At 43.5% G+C, this 21905-nt stretch overlaps 1 protein-coding gene across 5 annotated transcripts in view; it reads left to right on the top strand.

The window, feature by feature from the left end:
* LOC122942310 (agouti-signaling protein-like) overlaps positions 1-21905 on the top strand; it is a 285062-nt gene that overhangs the window by 182941 nt on the left and 80216 nt on the right. Inside the window, exon 1 of one of the 5 annotated variants that reach the window (XM_044299847.1) lies at positions 19001-19111. The exons of the other annotated variants lie outside the window; for them this stretch is intronic. The gene's annotated coding sequence lies outside the window, so the exon portion shown is untranslated. Of the gene's footprint in view, positions 1-19000; positions 19112-21905 lie in introns of those variants that run through there. 5 annotated transcript variants of the gene reach the window in all.

Genomic DNA, 21905 nt, shown 5'->3' with positions numbered 1-21905 from the left:
ATATAAATAGTTGTGGTGGCACATAAAAAATTGGACAATAGGAGTACAAAATATAATAAGGCTGTTTAGACTAACTTTAACCCCTTAAGGACTCGGCCCTATTTCACCTTACGGACTTGGCCATTTTTTTGCAAATCTGACCAGTGTCACTTTAAGGGCTGATAACTTTAAAACGCTTTGACTTATCCAGGCCATTCTGAGATAGTTTTTTTTGTCACATATTGTACTTCATGACACTGGTAAAATGAAGTAAAAAAAATAATTTTTATTTATAAAAAAATACCAAATTTACCAAAAATGTGTAAAAATTTCCAAGCTTCAATTTCTCTACTTATAAAATACATAGTAATACCTCCAAAAATAGTTATTACTTTACATTCCCATATGTCTACTTCATGTTTGGATCATTTTGGGAATGCTATTTTATTTTTTGGGGATGTTACAAGGCTTAGAAGTTTGGAAGCAAATCTTGAAATTTTTCTGAAATTTTCAAAAACCCCATTTTTAGGGACCAGTTCAGGTCTGAAGTCACTTTGCGAGGCTTACATAATAGAAACCACCCAAAAATGACCCCATTCTTTAAACTACCCCCCTCAAGGTATTCAAAACTGATTTTACAAACTTTTTTAACCCTTTAGGTGTTCCACAAGAATTAATGGAAAATAGAGATACAATTTCAAAATTTCACTTTTTGGGCAGATTTTCCATTTTAATAATTTTTTTCCAGTTACAAGCAAGGGTTAACAGCCAATACAAACTCAATATTTATGGCCCTGATTCTGTAGTTTACAGAAATACCCCATATGTTGTCGTAAACGACTGTACGGGCACACGGCAGGGTGCAGAAGGAAAGGAATGCCATACGGTTTTTGGAAGGCAGATTTTGCTGGACTGTTTTTTTTTACACCATGTCCCATTTGAAGCCCTCCGATGCACCCCTAGAGTTGAAACTCCATAAAAGTGACCCCATCTAAGAAACTACACCCCTCAAGGTATTAAAAACTGATTTTACAAATGTTGCTAACTCTTTAGATGTTCCACAAGAATTAATGGAAAATACAGATAACATTTCAAAATTTCACTTTTTCTGGCAGATTTTTCATTTTAATAATTTTTTTCCAGTTACAAAGCAAGGGTTAACAGTCAAATCAAACTCAATATTTATGGCCCTGATTCTGTAGTTTAGAGAAACATCCCAAATGTGGTTGTAAACTACTGTACGGGCACACGGCAGGGCGCAGAAGGAAAGGAATGCCATACGGTTTTTGGAAGGCAGATTTTGCTGGACTGTTTTTTTTTTACACCATGTCCCATTTGAAGCCCTCCGATGCACCCCTAGAGTTGAAACTCCATAAAAGTGACCCCATCTAAGAAACTACACCCCTCAAGGTATTAAAAACTGATTTTACAAATGTTGCTAACTCTTTAGGTGTTCCACAAGAATTAATGGAAAATAGAGATACAATTTCAAAATTTCACTTTTTGGGCAGATTTTCCATTTGAATAATTTTTTTCCAGTTACAAAGCAAGGGTTAACAGCCAAACCAAACTCAATATTTATGGCCCTGATTCTGTAGTTTACAGAAACATCCCATATGTGGTCGTAAACTACTGTACGGGCACACGGCAGGGTGCAGAAGGAAAGGAATGCCATACAGTTTTTGGAAGGCAGATTTTGCTGGAACTGTTTTTTTGACACCATGTTCCATTTGAAGCCCCCCTGATGCAAACCTAGAGTAGAAACTCCATAAAAGTGACCCCATCTAAGAAACTACACCCCTCAAGGTATTCAAAACAGATTTTAAAAACGTTGTTAACCCTTTAGGTGTTCCACAAGAGTTATTGGCAAATGGAGATGAAATTTCAGAATTTAAATTTTTGGGCAAATTTTCCATTTTAATCCATTTTTCCCAGTAACAAAGCAAGGGTTACAGCTGAACAAAACTCTATATTTATGGCCCTGATTATGTAGTTAACAGAAACACCCCATATGTGGTCGTAAACAGCTGTACGGGCACACGGCAGGGAGCAGAAGGAACGGAATGCCATACGGTTTTTGGAAGGCAGATTTTGTTTGTTTGACACCATGTCCCATTTGAAGCCCCCCTGATGCACCTTTAGAGTAGAAACTCCAAAAAAGTGGCCCCATTTTAGAAACTACGGGATAGGGTGGCAGTATTGTTGGTACTAGTTTAGGGTACATATGATTTTTGGTTGCTCTATATTACACTTTTTGTGAGGCAAGATAACAAGAAATTGCTGTTTTGGCACCCTTTTTATTTTCTTTTATTTATAACATTCATCTGACAGGTTAGATCATGTGATATTTTTATAGAACAGGTTGTCACGGATGCGGCGATACCTAATATGTATACTTTTTTTTATTTATGTAAGTTTTACCAAATGATATCTTTTTTAAAGCAAAAAAAAATCATGTTTTAGTGTTTCCATAGTCTGAGAGCCATCATTTTTTCAGTTTTTTTGCGATTACCTTGGGTAGGGTATGATTTTTCCGGGATGAGAAAATGGTTCTATTGGCACTATTTTGGGTGCGTGTGACTTTTTGATCGCTTGCTATTACACTTTTTGTGATGTAAGGTGACAAAAAATTTTATTTAGCACAGTTTTTATTTTAAATTGTTTACAGTGTTCATCTGAGGGGTTAGGTCATGTGATATTTTTATAGAGCCGGTCCAAACGGAAGCGGCGATACCTAATATGTATACTTTTTTTCTTATTTATGTAAGTTTTACACTATGATTAGATTTTTGCAGCAAAGAAAATCATGTTTTAGTGTTTCCATATTCTGAGAGCCATAGTTTTTTCAGTTTTTGGGCGATTATCTTAGGTAGGGTCTCATTTATGGCGGGATGAGATGACGGTTTGATTGGCACTATTTTGGGTGTATATGACTTTTTGATTGCTGCTATTATACTATTTTTGTGATGTAAGGTGACAAAAAATTGTTTATTTAGCACAGTTTTTATTTTTTACGGTGTTCATATGAGGGGTTAGGTCATGTGATATTTTTATAGAGCTAGTCGATATGAATGCGACGATACCAAATATGTATACTTTTTTTTATTTATGTAAGTTTTACACAATAACAGCTTTTTTAAAACAAAAAAAATGATGTTTTAGTGTCTCCATATTCTCCATAGTTATATTTTTTTGGGGGGCGAATGTCTCAGGTAGGGGCTCATTTTTTGCGGGATGAGGTGACGGTTAGATTGGTACTATTTTGGTGGGAAAACGCCTTTTTGATCGCTTGCTGTTGTACTTTTTGTGATGTAAGGTGACAAAAAAATGGTTTATTTAGTACAGTTTTTATTTTTTTACAGTGTTCATCTGAGGAGTTAGGTCATGTGATATGTTTATAGATCCGGTCGAAGCGGACGCGGCGATACCTAATATGTATACTTTTTTTTTTTCCCTATTTTTTACCATTTTTTTAACTTTATTTGGGGAAAATTATGTTTTTGTTTATTTTTACTTGAAACTTAATTTTTTGGGGGGAAAACTACATTTTTTCAACCTCTTTTTCGCTTTATTTTTTGTCCCACTTTGTGACTTGAACTTTTGGGGTCTAATCCTTTAGTTTTCAAACCAGCACCTGGCTCTGAATACTTTTGTAATTGTATGTAATTAAAAAAATTTAATAGCCACTAAGTTATTTAATAAAATGTATCAACATAGCACCAACTGCATTTTGCTCTTTCTTATTTCTTTGTCTGTCCCACTGAGAAGGCCGTCCATGCTCAGTTTCAATCTTCAACAGCCTCCTGAGCTGTGATAGGTAGAGCATGGATACGCCTCCTTAGCTACAGCAGAAAAGACACTCCCCTTGAGCTGTCAGCTTGATATAAATCTAGCAAAGCAAGGATTTGGGAGATCTCTGGATCCATGTGAAGTACAGCGCTGGTTCTAGCTTTGTTAGAAAGAGATTGTCATGTACTATATGATGGTTGCTTTTCATTTTTACATTAATCATGGGACAACCCCTTTAAAGTAGATTAAATGTTAATTATTTTCACTATTAAGTGGAGGATAGGCAACTATAAAAAGAAAACTAAAATCTTAAAGACCAGTTCACACTTAGTTTTATGGCATTTGTTCTGGCTCATTTCCACCTCAAAATCAGTTCTAAAAAAAAAAACATTTCAAAAACAGCCTTCAATTAATTTCATATGTAAGAACAACTAGCTTTTTTCTACTTGGAAAAAAGAAGCAGCAAACCCTATCTTGGGGCAGAATCTACACTGAATCTCCCATTGAAATGAATGGGAAGCGTTAAAAAAAAGTTTTGTTTATGTCCACGCATTTTTTGCTCAGTTTTTGTTGTGGATCTGCTCCAAAAACCATGAGCTAAAATATAGCTTTGTATTGAAGTAAACACCCATTACACCCATTGGTTAAAAAAAAAAAACACATAAAAAACATGTGAAAACGTGCAGATTTTGAAAGTCCCTGGTGTGAACATACGCTAAACGAGTTTTTAACAGATATGCTCATGTAGTTGCCTACCTTATGTACTATGCATCTTCCTCATTCTTTTTTATTTTTCAATGTGGGCTCTCCTGACCCATTTTCACCATGTAAACAAATCACTGTGGTTTGTTTCCATCTTGTATGTAGCACTTCCTGTTGCTGTATCCAACCAAACCCATGATGCACTTGTCCTTTCTCTGTTACATCCCCAGCACTGCCAACAACAATGCCCAACTATTTTATAGCTCCCATCAAACAGCTTTTTACATAGACAATCTCCTATCACTGCATCTGTATTGATATAACATCACAGGACATAAGAAAGAGCTGCATAAACATAATAGAAGCATTACAAGTAGAGTTGAGCGAACACCTGGATGTTCGGGTTCGAGAAGTTCGGCCGAACATCCCGGAAATGTTCGGGTTCGGGATCCGAACCCGATCCGAACTTCGTCCCGAACCCGAACCCCATTGAAGTCAATGGGGACCCGAACTTTTCGGCACTAAAAAGGCTGTAAAACAGCCCAGGAAAGAGCTAGAGGGCTGCAAAAGGCAGCAACATGTAGGTAAATCCCCTGCAAACAAATGTGGATAGGGAAATGAATTAAAATAAAAATTAAATAAATAAAAATTAACCAAAATCAATTGGAGAGAGGTTCCATAGCAGAGAATCTGGCTTCCCGTCACCCACCACTGGAACAGTCCATTCTCAGATATTTAGGCCCCGGCACCCAGGCAGAGGAGAGAGGTCCCGTAACAGAGAATCTGTCTTCATGTCAGCAGAGAATTAGTCTGCATGTCATAGCAGAGAATGAGGCTTCACGTCAGCCACCACTGCAACAGTCCATTGGCATATATTTAGGCCCAGCACCCAGGCAGAGGAGGGAGGTCCCGTAACAGAGAATCTGTCTTCATGTCAGCAGAGAATTAGTCTGCATGTCATAGCAGAGAATGAGGCTTCACGTCAGCCACCACTGCAACAGTCCATTGGCATATATTTAGGCCCAGCACACACACAGGCAGAGGAGAGAGGTCCCGTAACAGAGAATCTGGCTTCATGTCAGCAGAGAATCAGTCTGCATGTCATAGCAGAGAATGAGGCTTCACGTCAGCCACCACTGCAACAGTCCATTGGCATATATTTAGGCCCAGCACACACACAGGCAGAGGAGAGAGGTCCCGTAACAGAGGATCTGGCTTCATGTCAGCAGAGAATCAGTCTGCATGTCATAGCAGAGAATCAGGCTTCACGTCAGCCACCACTGCAACAGTCCATTGTCATAAATTTAGGCCCAGCACCCAGGCAGAGGAGAGAGGTCCCGTAACAGACAATCTGGCTTCATGTCAGCAGAGAATTAGTCTGCATGTCATAGCAGAGAATGAGGCTTCACGTCAGCCACCACTGCAACAGTCCATTGGCATATATTTAGGCCTAGCACACAGGCAGAGGAGAGAGGTCCCGTAACAGACAATCTGGCTTCATGTCAGCAGAGAATTAGTCTGCATGTCATAGCAGAGAATGAGGCTTCACGTCACCCACCACTGCAACAGTCCATTGGCATATATTTAGGCCTAGCACACAGGCAGAGCAGAGAGGTCCCGTAACAGACAATCTGGCTTCATGACAGCAGAGAATCAGTCTGCATGTCATAGCAGAGAATGAGGCTTCACGTCACCCACCACTGCAACAGTCCATTGGCATATATTTAGGCCTAGCACACAGGCAGAGCAGAGAGGTCCCGTAACAGACGATCTGGCTTCATGTCAGCAGAGAATCAGTCTGCATGTCATAGCAGAGAATGAGGCTTCACGTCAGCCACCACTGCAACAGTCCATTGGCATATATTTAGGCCTAGCACACAGGCAGAGGAGAGAGGTCCCGTAACAGACAATCTGGCTTCATGTCAGCAGAGAATCAGTCTGCATGTCATAGCAGAGAATGAGGCTTCACGTCAGCCACCACTGCAACAGTCCATTGGCATATATTTAGGCCCAGCACCCAGGCAGAGGAGGGAGGTCCCGTAACAGACAATCTGGCTTCATGTCAGCAGAGAATCAGTCTGCATGTCATAGCAGAGAATGAGGCTTCACGTCACCCACCACTGCAACAGTCCATTGGCATATATTTAGGCCCAGCACCCAGGCAGAGGAGGGAGGTCCCGTAACAGAGAATCTGTCTTCATGTCAGCAGAGAATTAGTCTGCATGTCATAGCAGAGAATGAGGCTTCACGTCAGCCACCACTGCAACAGTCCATTGGCATATATTTAGGCCCAGCACCCAGGCAGAGGAGGGAGGTCCCGTAACAGAGAATCTGTCTTCATGTCAGCAGAGAATTAGTCTGCATGTCATAGCAGAGAATGAGGCTTCACGTCAGCCACCACTGCAACAGTCCATTGGCATATATTTAGGCCCAGCACACACACAGGCAGAGGAGAGAGGTCCCGTAACAGACAATCTGGCTTCATGTCAGCAGAGAATTAGTCTGCATGTCATAGCAGAGAATGAGGCTTCACGTCAGCCACCACTGCAACAGTCCATTGGCATATATTTAGGCCCAGCACACACACAGGCAGAGGAGAGAGGTCCCGTAACAGAGAATCTGTCTTCATGTCAGCAGAGAATTAGTCTGCATGTCATAGCAGAGAATGAGGCTTCACGTCAGCCACCACTGCAACAGTCCATTGGCATATATTTAGGCCCAGCACACACACAGGCAGAGGAGAGAGGTCCCGTAACAGACAATCTGGCTTCATGTCAGCAGAGAATTAGTCTGCATGTCATAGCAGAGAATGAGGCTTCACGTCAGCCACCACTGCAACAGTCCATTGGCATATATTTAGGCCCAGCACACACACAGGCAGAGGAGAGAGGTCCCGTAACAGAGAATCTGTCTTCATGTCAGCAGAGAATTAGTCTGCATGTCATAGCAGAGAATCAGGCTTCACGTCACCCACCACTGCAACAGTCCATTGGCATATATTTAGGCCCAGCACCCAGGCAGAGGAGGGAGGTCCCGTAACAGAGAATCTGTCTTCATGTCAGCAGAGAATTAGTCTGCATGTCATAGCAGAGAATGAGGCTTCACGTCACCCACCACTGCAACAGTCCATTGGCATATATTTAGGCCCAGCACCCAGGCAGAGGAGGGAGGTCCCGTAACAGAGAATCTGTCTTCATGTCAGCAGAGAATTAGTCTGCATGTCATAGCAGAGAATGAGGCTTCACGTCAGCCACCACTGCAACAGTCCATTGGCATATATTTAGGCCCAGCACCCAGGCAGAGGAGGGAGGTCCCGTAACAGAGAATCTGTCTTCATGTCAGCAGAGAATTAGTCTGCATGTCATAGCAGAGAATGAGGCTTCACGTCACCCACCACTGCAACAGTCCATTGGCATATATTTAGGCCCAGCACACACACAGGCAGAGGAGAGAGGTCCCGTAACAGACAATCTGGCTTCATGTCAGCAGAGAATTAGTCTGCATGTCATAGCAGAGAATGAGGCTTCACGTCAGCCACCACTGCAACAGTCCATTGGCATATATTTAGGCCCAGCACACACACAGGCAGAGGAGAGAGGTCCCGTAACAGAGAATCTGTCTTCATGTCAGCAGAGAATTAGTCTGCATGTCATAGCAGAGAATGAGGCTTCACGTCAGCCACCACTGCAACAGTCCATTGGCATATATTTAGGCCCAGCACACACACAGGCAGAGGAGAGAGGTCCCGTAACAGACAATCTGGCTTCATGTCAGCAGAGAATTAGTCTGCATGTCATAGCAGAGAATGAGGCTTCACGTCAGCCACCACTGCAACAGTCCATTGGCATATATTTAGGCCCAGCACACACACAGGCAGAGGAGAGAGGTCCCGTAACAGAGAATCTGTCTTCATGTCAGCAGAGAATTAGTCTGCATGTCATAGCAGAGAATCAGGCTTCACGTCACCCACCACTGCAACAGTCCATTGGCATATATTTAGGCCCAGCACCCAGGCAGAGGAGGGAGGTCCCGTAACAGAGAATCTGTCTTCATGTCAGCAGAGAATTAGTCTGCATGTCATAGCAGAGAATGAGGCTTCACGTCAGCCACCACTGCAACAGTCCATTGGCATATATTTAGGCCCAGCACACACACAGGCAGAGGAGAGAGGTCCCGTAACAGACAATCTGGCTTCATGTCAGCAGAGAATTAGTCTGCATGTCATAGCAGAGAATGAGGCTTCACGTCAGCCACCACTGCAACAGTCCATTGGCATATATTTAGGCCCAGCACACACACAGGCAGAGGAGAGAGGTCCCGTAACAGAGAATCTGTCTTCATGTCAGCAGAGAATTAGTCTGCATGTCATAGCAGAGAATGAGGCTTCACGTCAGCCACCACTGCAACAGTCCATTGGCATATATTTAGGCCCAGCACACACACAGGCAGAGGAGAGAGGTCCCGTAACAGACAATCTGGCTTCATGTCAGCAGAGAATTAGTCTGCATGTCATAGCAGAGAATGAGGCTTCACGTCAGCCACCACTGCAACAGTCCATTGGCATATATTTAGGCCCAGCACACACACAGGCAGAGGAGAGAGGTCCCGTAACAGAGAATCTGTCTTCATGTCAGCAGAGAATTAGTCTGCATGTCATAGCAGAGAATCAGGCTTCACGTCACCCACCACTGCAACAGTCCATTGGCATATATTTAGGCCCAGCACCCAGGCAGAGGAGGGAGGTCCCGTAACAGAGAATCTGTCTTCATGTCAGCAGAGAATTAGTCTGCATGTCATAGCAGAGAATGAGGCTTCACGTCACCCACCACTGCAACAGTCCATTGGCATATATTTAGGCCTAGCACACAGGCAGAGGAGAGGTTCATTCAACTTTGGGTAGCCTCGCAATATAATGGTAAAATGAAAATAAAAATAGGATTGAATGAGGAAGTGCCCTGGAGTCCAATAATATATGGTTATGGGGAGGTAGTTAATGTCTAATCTGGACAAGGGACGGACAGGTCCTGTGGGATCCATGCCTGGTTCATTTTTATGAACGTCAGCTTGTCCACATTGGCTGTAGACAGGCGGCTGCGTTTGTCTGTAATGACGCCCCCTGCCGTGCTGAATACACGTTCAGACAAAACGCTGGCTGCCGGGCAGGCCAGCACCTCCAAGGCATAAAAGGCTAGCTCTGGCCACGTGGACAATTTAGAGACCCAGAAGTTGAATGGGGCCGAACCATCAGTCAGTACGTGGAGGGGTGTGCACACGTACTGTTCCACCATGTTAGTGAAATGTTGCCTCCTGCTAACACGTTGCGTATCAGGTGGTGGTGCAGTTAGCTGTGGCGTGTTGACAAAAGTTTTCCACATCTCTGCCATGCTAACCCTGCCCTCAGAGGAGCTGGCCGTGACACAGCTGCCTTGGCGACCTCTTGCTCCTCCTCTGCCTTGGCCTTGGGCTTCCACTTGTTCCCCTGTGACATTTGGGAATGCTCTCAGTAGCGCGTCTACCAACGTGCGCTTGTACTCGCGCATCTTCCTATCACGCTCCAGTGCAGGAAGTAAGGTGGGCACATTGTCTTTGTAGCGTGGATCCAGCAGGGTGGCAACCCAGTAGTCCGCACAGGTTAAAATGTGGGCAACTCTGCTGTCGTTGCGCAGGCACTGCAGCATGTAGTCGCTCATGTGTGCCAGGCTGCCCAGGGGTAAGGACAAGCTGTCCTCTGTGGGAGGCGTATCGTCATCGTCCTGCCTTTCCCCCCAGCCACGCACCAGTGATGGACCCGAGCTGCGTTGGGTGCCACCCCGCTGTGACCATGCTTCATCCTCATCCTCCTCCACCTCCTCCTCATCCTCGTCCTCCTCGTCCTCCAGTAGTGGGCCCTGGCTGGCCACATTTGTACCTGGCCTCTGCTGTTGCCAAAAACCTCCCTCTGAGTCACTTCGAAGAGACTGGCCTGAAAGTGCTAAAAATGACCCCTCTTCCTCCTCCTCCTCCTCCTCCTGGGCCACCTCCTCTTCCATCATCGCCCTAAGTGTTTTCTCAAGGAGACATAGAAGTGGTATTGTAACGCTGATAACGGTGTCATCGCCACTGGCCATGTTGGTGGAGTACTCGAAACAGCGCAACAGGGCACACAGGTCTCGCATGGAGGCCCAGTCATTGGTGGTGAAGTGGTGCTGTTCTGTAGTGCGACTGACCCGTGCGTGCTGCAGCTGAAACTCCACTATGGCCTGCTGCTGCTCGCACAGTCTGTCCAGCATGTGCAAGGTGGAGTTCCACCTGGTGGGCACGTCGCATATGAGGCGGTGAGCGGGAAGGCCGAAGTTACGCTGTAGCGCAGACAGGCGAGCAGCAGCAGGATGTGAACGCCGGAAGCGCGAACAGACGGCCCGCACTTTATGCAGCAGCTCTGACATGTCGGGGTAGTTGTGAATGAACTTCTGCACCACCAAATTCAGCACATGCGCCAAGCAAGGGATGTGCGTCAAATTGGCTAGTCCCAGAGCTGCAACGAGATTTCGCCCATTATCACACACCACCAGGCCGGGCTTGAGGCTCACCGGCAGCAACCACTCGTCGGTCTGTTGTTCTATACCCCGCCACAACTCCTGTGCGGTGTGGGGCCTGTCCCCCAAACATATGAGTTTCAGAATGGCCTGCTGACGTTTACCCCGGGCTGTGCTGAAGTTGGTGGTGAAGGTGTGTGGCTGACTGGATGAGCAGGTGGAAGAAGAGGAGGAGGAAGCCGAGAAGGAGGAGGTGGCAACAGGAGGCAAAGAATGTTGCCCTGCGATCCTTGGCGGCGGAAGGACGTGCGCCAAACAGCTCTCCGCCTGGGGCCCAGCTGCCACTACATTTACCCAGTGTGCAGTTAGGGAGATATAGCGTCCCTGGCCGTGCTTACTGGTCCACGTATCTGTGGTTAGGTGGACCTTGCCACAGATGGCGTTGCGCAGTGCACACTTGATTTTATCGGATACTTGGTTGTGCAGGGAAGGCACGGCTCTCTTGGAGAAGTAGTGCCGGCTGGGAACAACATACTGTGGGACAGCAAGCGACATGAGCTGTTTGAAGCTGTCTGTGTCCACCAGCCTAAATGACAGCATTTCATAGGCCAGTAGTTTAGAAATGCTGGCATTCAGGGCCAGGGATCGAGGGTGGCTAGGTGGGAATTTACGCTTTCTATCAAATGTTTGTGAGATGGAGAGCTGAACGCTGGCGTGTGACATGGTTGAGACGCTTGGTGACGGAGGTGGTGGTGGTGGTGTTGGTGGTACATCCCCTGTTTGCTGGGCGGCAGGTGCCAACGTTCCTCCAGAGGCGGAGGAAGAGGCCGAGGCGGCAGCAGCAGAATAGGCCGAGGCGGCAGCAGCAGAAGAGGTAGCAGGGGGAGCCTGAGTGACTTCCTTGGTTTTAAGGTGTTTACTCCACTGCAGTTCATGCTTTGCATGCAGGTGCCTGGTCATGCAGGTTGTGCTCAGGTTCAGAACGTTAATGCCTCGCTTCAGGCTCTGATGGCACAGCGTGCAAACCACTCGGGTCTTGTCGTCAGCACATTGTTTGAAGAAGTGCCATGCCAGGGAACTCCTTGAAGCTGCCTTTGGGGTGCTCGGTCCCAGATGGCGGCGGTCAGTAGCAGGCGGAGTCTCTTGGCGGCGGGTGTTCTGCTTTTGCCCACTGCTCCCTCTTTTGCTACGCTGTTGGCTCGGTCTCACCACTGCCTCTTCCTCCGAACTGTGAAAGTCAGTGGCACGACCTTCATTCCATGTGGGGTCTAGGACCTCATCGTCCCCTGCATCGTCTTCCACCCAGTCTTGATCCCTGACCTCCTGTTCAGTCTGCACACTGCAGAAAGACGCAGCAGTTGGCACCTGTGTTTCGTCATCATCAGAGACATGCTGAGGTGGTATTCCCATGTCCTCATCATCAGGAAACATAAGTGGTTGTGCGTCAGTGCATTCTATGTCTTTCACCGCTGGGGAAGGGCTAGGTGGATGCCCTTGGGAAACCCTGCCAGCGGAGTCTTCAAACAGCATAAGAGACTGCTGCATAACTTGAGGCTGAGACAGTTTCCCTGGTATGCATGGGGGTGATGTGACAGACTGATGGGGTTGGTTTTCAGGCGCCATCTGTGCGCTTTCTGCAGAAGACTGGGTGGGAGATAATGTGAACGTGCTGGATCCACTGTCGGCCACCCAATTGACTAATGCCTGTACCTGCTCAGGCCTTACCATCCTTAGAACGGCATTGGGCCCCACCATATATCGCTGTAAATTCTGGCGGCTACTGGGACCTGAGGTAGTTGGTACACTAGGACGTGTGGATGTGGCAGAACGGCCACGTCCTCTCCCAGCACCAGAGGGTCCACTAACACCACCACGACCATGTCCACGTCCGCGTCCCTTACTAGATGTTTTTCTCATTGTTATGGTTCACCACAACAACAAATATATTATTTGGCCCAATGTATTGTATTCAAATTCAGCGGGATATAAATTTGAGGCCTAGTATTTAGGCGCTGGGTGACCGGTATGGATTTAGTGACAGAATTAGACTTGGAAATGCACAGAAGCGTGTGTGTGAAGTTATTCTGAATGACCCTATGTGCACCTTCAATATGATCTACCCTTTTAGGGATAGATTTCAAATAGCTCTGATATAGCAGAAACGACTAAATTATGAAATTGCTAAATTGGGAATTGTATTTCAACCCAGAACAAAAAATGTGCTTTGACGGACACTAAATAACTTTCCCAGCCACAACAGGACAGCGGTAACGAGAGATTTAGCGGGATATAAATTTGAGGCCTAGTATTTAGGCGCTGGGTGACAGGTATGGGTTTAGTGACAGAATTAGATTTGGAAATGCACAGTAGCGGGTGTGTGAAGTTATTCTGAATGACCCTATGTGCACCTTGAATATTATATACCCTTTTAGGGATAGATTTCAAATAGCTCTGATATAGCAGAAACCACTAAATTATGAAATTGCTAAATTGGGAATTGTATTTCAGCCCAGAACAAGAAATGTGCTTGAACGGACACTAAATAACTCGCCCAGCTACAGCACTAGGGACAGATTTAGCGGGATATAAATTTGAGGCCTAGTATTTAGGCGCTGGGTGACAGGTATGGGTTTAGTGCCAGAATTAGACTTGGAAATACACAGTAGCGGGTGTGTGTGAAGTTATTCTGAATGACCCAATGTGCACCTTGAATATTATATACCCTTTTAGGGATAGATTTCAAATAGCTCTGATATAGCAGAAACCACTAAATTATGAAATTGCTAAATTGGGAATTGTATTTCAACCCAGAACAAGAAATGTGCTTGAACGGACACTAAATAACTCGCCCAGCTACAGCACTAAGGACAGATTTAGCGGGATATAAATTTGAGGCCTAGTATTTAGGCGCTGGGTGACAGGTATGGGTTTAGTGCCAGAATTAGACTTGGAAATACACAGTAGCGGGTGTGTGTGAAGTTATTCTGAATGACCCAATGTGCACCTTGAATATTATATACCCTTTTAGGGATAGATTTCAAATAGCTCTGATATAGCAGAAACCACTAAATTATGAAATTGCTAAATTGGGAATTGTATTTCAACCCAGAACAAGAAATGTGCTTGAACGGACACTAAATAACTCGCCCAGCTACAGCACTAAGGACAGATTTAGCGGGATATAAATTTGAGGCCTAGTATTTAGGCGCTGGGTGACAGGTATGGGTTTAGTGCCAGAATTAGACTTGGAAATACACAGTAGCGGGTGTGTGTGAAGTTATTCTGAATGACCCAATGTGCACCTTGAATATTATATACCCTTTTAGGGATAGATTTCAAATAGCTCTGATATAGCAGAAACCACTAAATTATGAAATTGCTAAATTGGGAATTGTATTTCAACCCAGAACAAGAAATGTGCTTGAACGGACACTAAATAACTCGCCCAGCTACAGCACTAAGGACAGATTTAGCGGGATATAAATTTGAGGCCTAGTATTTAGGCGCTGGGTGACAGGTATGGGTTTAGTGCCAGAATTAGACTTGGAAATACACAGTAGCGGGTGTGTGTGAAGTTATTCTGAATGACCCAATGTGCACCTTGAATATTATATACCCTTTTAGGGATAGATTTCAAATAGCTCTGATATAGCAGAAACCACTAAATTATGAAATTGCTAAATTGGGAATTGTATTTCAACCCAGAACAAGAAATGTGCTTGAACGGACACTAAATAACTCGCCCAGCTACAGCACTAAGGACAGATTTAGCGGGATATAAATTTGAGGCCTAGTATTTAGGCGCTGGGTGACAGGTATGGGTTTAGTGCCAGAATTAGACTTGGAAATACACAGTAGCGGGTGTGTGTGAAGTTATTCTGAATGACCCAATGTGCACCTTGAATATTATATACCCTTTTAGGGATAGATTTCAAATAGCTCTGATATAGCAGAAACCACTAAATTATGAAATTGCTAAATTGGGAATTGTATTTCAACCCAGAACAAGAAATGTGCTTGAACGGACACTAAATAACTCGCCCAGCTACAGCACTAAGGACAGATTTAGCGGGATATAAATTTGAGGCCTAGTATTTAGGCGCTGGGTGACAGGTATGGGTTTAGTGCCAGAATTAGACTTGGAAATACACAGTAGCGGGTGTGTGTGAAGTTATTCTGAATGACCCAATGTGCACCTTGAATATTATATACCCTTTTAGGGATAGATTTCAAATAGCTCTGATATAGCAGAAACCACTAAATTATGAAATTGCTAAATTGGGAATTGTATTTCAACCCAGAACAAGAAATGTGCTTGAACGGACACTAAATAACTCGCCCAGCTACAGCACTAGGGACAGATTTAGCGGGATATAAATTTGAGGCCTAGTATTTAGGCGCTGGGTGACAGGTATGGGTTTAGTGCCAGAATTAGACTTGGAAATACACAGTAGCGGGTGTGTGTGAAGTTATTCTGAATGACCCAATGTGCACCTTGAATATTATATACCCTTTTAGGGATAGATTTCAAATAGCTCTGATATAGCAGAAACCACTAAATTATGAAATTGCTAAATTGGGAATTGTATTTCAACCCAGAACAAGAAATGTGCTTGAACGGACACTAAATAACTCGCCCAGCTACAGCACTAAGGACAGATTTAGCGGGATATAAATTTGAGGCCTAGTATTTAGGCGCTGGGTGACAGGTATGGGTTTAGTGCCAGAATTAGACTTGGAAATACACAGTAGCGGGTGTGTGTGAAGTTATTCTGAATGACCCAATGTGCACCTTGAATATTATATACCCTTTTAGGGATAGATTTCAAATAGCTCTGATATAGCAGAAACCACTAAATTATGAAATTGCTAAATTGGGAATTGTATTTCAACCCAGAACAAGAAATGTGCTTGAACGGACACTAAATAACTCGCCCAGCTACAGCACTAGGGACAGATTTAGCTGGATATAAATTTGAGGCCTAGTATTTAGGCGCTGGGTGACAGGTATGGGTTTAGTGCCAGAATTAGACTTGGAAATACACAGTAGCGGGTGTGTGTGAAGTTATTCTGAATGACCCAATGTGCACCTTGAATATTATATACCCTTTTAGGGATAGATTTCAAATAGCTCTGATATAGCAGAAACCACTAAATTATGAAATTGCTAAATTGGGAATTGTATTTCAACCCAGAACAAGAAATGTGCTTGAACGGACACTAAATAACTCGCCCAGCTACAGCACTAAGGACAGATTTAGCGGGATATAAATTTGAGGCCTAGTATTTAGGCGCTGGGTGACCGGTATGGATTTAGTGACAGAATTAGACTGGGATATGGCCAAAAAATAAACAGACTATTGCTGGTTAAATGCACTTGGTGTGACAGCTTCACCCTGATGTAGGCTTTAGCCAAAAAACAACCACACCATTGAGGGTTAAATGCACTTGGTGACAGGCGCAGCTTGCCCCTGATTTAGTATATGGCCAAAAAATGAACAGACTATTGCTGGTTAAATGCACTTGGTGTGACAGCTTCACCCTGATGTAGGCTTTAGCCAAAAAACAACCACACCATTGAGGGTTAAATGCACTTGGTGACAGGCGCAGCTTGCCCCTGATTTTGTATATGGCCAAAAAATGAACAGACTATTGCTGGTTAAATGCACTTGGTGTGACAGCTTCACCCTGATGTAGGCTTTAGCCAAAAAACAACCACACCATTGAGGGTTAAATGCACTTGGTCGCAGCTTGTGCTGGCGCACCACAAGACACAAAATGGCCGCCGATCACCCCAGAAAAATGTGACTGACAAACGGTCTGGGCAGCCTAAAAACAGTGAGCAATTGAGGATCAGCAGCTCAATGATCCACAGCTGCAGATCGATCAGTTAATCAAGTCCTTTGGAGGAGTTAATCTGCCTAATCTCGCCCTACTGTCGCAGCCGCAACCTCTCCCTACGCTAATCAGAGCAGAGTGACGGGCGGCGCTATGTGACTCCAGCTTAAATAGAGGCTGGGTCACATGGTGCTCTGGCCAATCACAGCCATGCCAATAGTAGGCATGGCTGTGATGGCCTCTTGGGGCAAGTAGTATGACGCTTGTTGATTGGCTGCTTTGCAGCCTTTCAAAAAGCGCCAAGAAAGCGTCACAAAAGCGCGAAGAAAGCGACGAACACCGAACCCGAACCCGGACTTTTACGAAAATGTCCGGGTTCGGGTCCGTGTCACGGACACCCCAAAATTCGGTACGAACCCGAACTATACAGTTCGAGTTCGCTCATCCCTAATTACAAGGAAAATAAATATCTTACAAAATTACAGCTAGCCTAGTTCGGTCTGAACATTGATATTTTTGGGACGGCAGGACGGCAGACAAATCAAATCTTTCTGGGTTTGCTTCAGATGAATCCACTAAAATGGCGCATTAGGGTGTTTCATTTTGTAATGCAAAAAATTAAATGCTAACATTTTTGCAGACTTTTCTTATGCCCCAAGTCTCAGTGATATACATGCCAAAATTTCAAGAATATTGGATAATATTTAGGCGTTGCACACATTCATCACTTTTATCCATTAGTACATTATAGTTATTACAAGTTATTACTATTAATACTAGGTTTTTACCCTCGAATAGTTTAATTTCCTTTTTCTTTGCAGGTTTGGTTTCTAAATTTTTGGTCATATTTTCCTTAACAGCCTGAGTAATACGTTCCTCCAAAAAAGCCAATCCTACGTTTGTTTCTGACAGATACCAAAGTTGTCTCTTAGCAACTGTGAGAGCACTTTTTTTTACGTCTGCATCTGGGTAAGTGAATATATTGCCTTTGCCATCCACCTTGCTTGATGCAGAGCCCCTGGAATCCTAAAACTGAAGTTGTTTTTAGACCAACCTTCTAGGTACAGGAGTGAGACTTGTAATAACTATAATGTACTAATTGATAAAAGTGATTAATGTGTGCATCCCCTAAATATTATCCAATCTTCTTGAAATTTGACATATATATCCTTTACATCACTGAGACTCCGGGCGTAAGCAAAGTCATTTGAAAATCACATCTTTGAAAAAATGAAACACCCTATGGTGCATAGCACCATTTTAATGCACATGCCAGCCGGAAAAAGCACAAGAGAGATAGAAGGGTTCTCACATGACCCTGAGAGGAATTGGGAGGAGGGCTTGCCCTGATTGGCTCCCAGGCTGACAGACAGTCTGGATGAGCCAATCAGTGCTGCAGAAGGCAGGGAGTTGGCCTAGCAGAACGAGCAGAACATAATTCTGTGCTAGGCTATCAAAGAGGATGGTTGGGTGTAACAGTGTCTGCCAGAAAAACAAGGGAGTCAGAGACAGTGAAAAAAATAATCAGGGACCGTCAGAAATCAATGAATCAGGCTTATTTACAGGGAAAGGGTAGAACAAGTCTAGGATTCCAAAGGAGCATTGTGTGTGTTGTGTACAATAGAGAGAAGCAGTTGGCAGACAGGGAGAGAGGAGACAGGACCTGTGGCTGGCTGTGCCTGCTATCAGAAGTGCAGGTTCACCTCAAAAGCAGCTACCTTCAAGCAAATACTTTCATTTTGTCACACAAATCCTTTTTGTTTTAGTGGGGTTCAAAATAAGCGTGATTACTGCAGCAATTACAATTTTTGTTTAGTGGGTGCTTGTGATACAAATGTGATACAACTGTATGAGAATGAGTGGAATGATGGTGATTGACTCTCGAGTAGTCATGAAACCTTAGTTAGTATAGCTGTGTATATAAATAGAAAAGTACTGAGGGTACTTGAGTTCAGGAAAACAAAGAAGATTCTCAAGCATTGTCACAACTCAGCAGGAAAACAAGTTATTGTCCATGAGCACATGAAGTGATTTTTCTCATAATAAGACTTTTCTCATAATAAGACTTTTCTCTCTGCGCATGATAAAGTAAATATGATCACGCGCTTACATGCCCAATCACGAGTTTATGAAATCACATTTGCTTATAAAATTAGGGGGGTTTTCACAGGGAATTTGGGATTCGTTGAAGACGCAGCAGACTTGCCTTGCGCTGTTCCCAGATTCTTCCCCGTGCTGATTGTTGGAATCCCCCAATCTGTGGGCAACGGGACATGCTATAATATCTGATGATGTATTGATGCTTTACTCTTACTTACTCATGATAGTCAATATAACTAGTTTTATAATTAGTATAACTGTTATTGTCAACCATCATTTTATTATCATTAATCATAAATAAAGTAATTGTTTTGCTTTAACTCACTTCAGGTCCTAGTCTGTGTGCTCGCAAGCGCTCCGTAGTAGTGTTAGCAACATCAGGCAAAACATAAATTGGTGTAGTCACCAGAATGCCAAATTGATATACCTCTGAAACAAACATTTGTATTTGAAAAATAATTTTTCATGAAGATCCACGGGTACCAGGGTATCTTTGTGCAAAATACTCACATTTGGCAGCTTGCCAAAAAGTTTCAAAGACTAACTGTTTAGTGTCAGGATGTTTAAACGAAAATCTAAAGAAAAGGTTTAAACTGCAGTGGAGATTCCCAGCTGGACCGAGACTCTGTATAACATAAGTGCACAAGAGTTATCTGGGGCAGGAGTAGCGGAATCATGGGAGAGTAAGTTTAAGGGCATTAAACCACTTGATGTTGTTAAAGTACTCAAGGGGGTCCCTGCTAAGGCAGGTGATATAAACCATAATCTTATTATCAAATAAAGTGATTGTTTTGCTTTATTATAACTTGCGCCTAATCTGTGTATTGGTGAGCGCTTCGTAGTAGTGTTAGCAGCACTTTTATCAGGCAAAACAGTGCTTTCAAATTAAGCAGCATATATATTTAATTAAGCAGCATATATACATGTTTACTGTAGCAATACCCACAATGTGGCAGCAATCTATCTATGTGTATTAAGTTGAAATTGAGCGTCACACCACAATCGGCCATTTATGTATTTTAAGTTGCATTTTAATTCTTTTTAGGGAGGGGGCTCTTTCAATTTAATTAAGCAGCATACATGCATTATTACTGCAGCAATACCCATGATGTGGCAGAAATCTACCTGTGTGTGTTAAGTTGAAATTGAGCATTAAGCCTCAGTCGTCCATTCTCTGTTTACATATTTCCAGTAGTCACACAGTCGCAATAGAATTTTTTTTTTGGATGCTGCTTTCAATTTAATTAAGCAGTGTGTATATATATATATATATATATATATATATACGTGATTACTGCAGAAATACAAACAGGGTTAAAGCAATCTACACAATAAAAAAAAATTGGGGTGCTTTCAGTTTAATTAAGCAGCATATATATGTGATTACTACAGCAATACCCACGGTGTGACAGCAATCTACCTGTGTGTGTTAAGTTGAAATTGTCCATTCTCTATTTGCGTATTTTCAGTTTCCACACAGTCGCAACGAAAATCACAGAAAAAGATAAAAAACATCCTGCTCAATGTAATAAATGAATGTGCTTATGTGTACTGCTACATTTATTAAAGAAAAATCACAGAAAATAATGAACTAGCACAATAGATGCTGGCACACCAACTTCAACTAGGCATGGTGGTCAGCGTCAATGGGTGCAACATCATGGCCGCCCACATACTCCCTGCATGGCGCTCGTCATTAACCTAGTGTTGTAGCACTTTCTAAATAAGTATACTGCCTTGCAGAAGGTGCTGGCAAAGTCCAGGAGACTGTGCAAGCACTTCAGACAATCTTACATGGTGAGTAATGCTCTCCTGGACATGCAGCGACATAGTGGCCTACCACTACACCACTTAACTTTCCAAGTCGCTGGATTTGACGTTGCACATGCTCAATAAAAATTTTTTTAATAGTGTGAATTTTTCCCAAATCTGAAGTTCAGAAGAGAAAAAAAATTTGACTATAAAATAAATATACTATAGCACTATATTAGCTAAAATACATTCTATTTGTGTATTTTACGAATATTCACTATATTGCTATAACTTTAATATTCTAAAAAATAAGTTTTTTAGAATATTCGTAATGTTCTAAAATACAAAGTTATAGCAATATAGCAAACATTCGTATAATACACATAGACATAGCGCCATAGCCAACCAATAGGAAAGTTGCAATGTAGCAAAAACGAGATAGGGGCGGCACCACTCACAGCGGCTCGGCGTGCAAGCGTGTCAGAATCCAATGCTGGATACGGCTGTAGAGGACACACACAGGCGGCGGTGCTCAGCTATGAAAGCAAGACTCAAGCTGAAGGTAATATAGAAAGATGAAAAAATAGCGGCACTCACCAGTGTGGTCAAATATTGCAGCTTTATTGTAATCCACAAAAACATCAGGCAGTGGGGGAGAGGCAGTTCACCGCACGCACAGATCAGCGGCGGCCGTTTCGCGCTAAATGTGCTTCATCAGGCTGAACGTTCAGCCTGATGAAGCGCATTTAGCGCGAAACGGCCGCCGCTGATCTGTGCGTGCGGTGAACTGCCTCTCCCCCACTGCCTGATGTTTTTGTGGATTACAATAAAGCTGCAATATTTGACCACACTGGTGAGTGCCGCTATTTTTTCATCTTTCTATATTACCTTCAATAGGAAAGTTGCCTTTTACAGTTAAAAGAAAATCGCAACACGCGAATAATTAAAACGCATATTATTTGCGATAAATAGAATAATGACGAATATTTGATTTCGACAAATATAAAACGAATATTCATTCAAATATTCTTGAAATATTACGAAATCGAATATGGCACCTCCCGCTCATCACTAATGATGACACTCAAGCACCAGGGGACCATGGCAGAAGAAGAGCAGCTAACGCATCTTGTTGTCTGTTCTATCACTGTTTGGGACACACAAAGGAAATCTGCTATGGAGGAGGAAGATGAGGATGAGGAAGAAGAGCTGCCACCCCCAAGAGGGGGA

Source organism: Bufo gargarizans, chromosome 6 (assembly GCF_014858855.1).
Source record: "Bufo gargarizans isolate SCDJY-AF-19 chromosome 6, ASM1485885v1, whole genome shotgun sequence".
Classification (NCBI taxonomy): Eukaryota; Metazoa; Chordata; class Amphibia; order Anura; family Bufonidae; genus Bufo; species Bufo gargarizans.
Note: the sequence above shows the minus strand (reverse complement) of the source record. Positions and strands in the feature narration are given on the sequence as shown.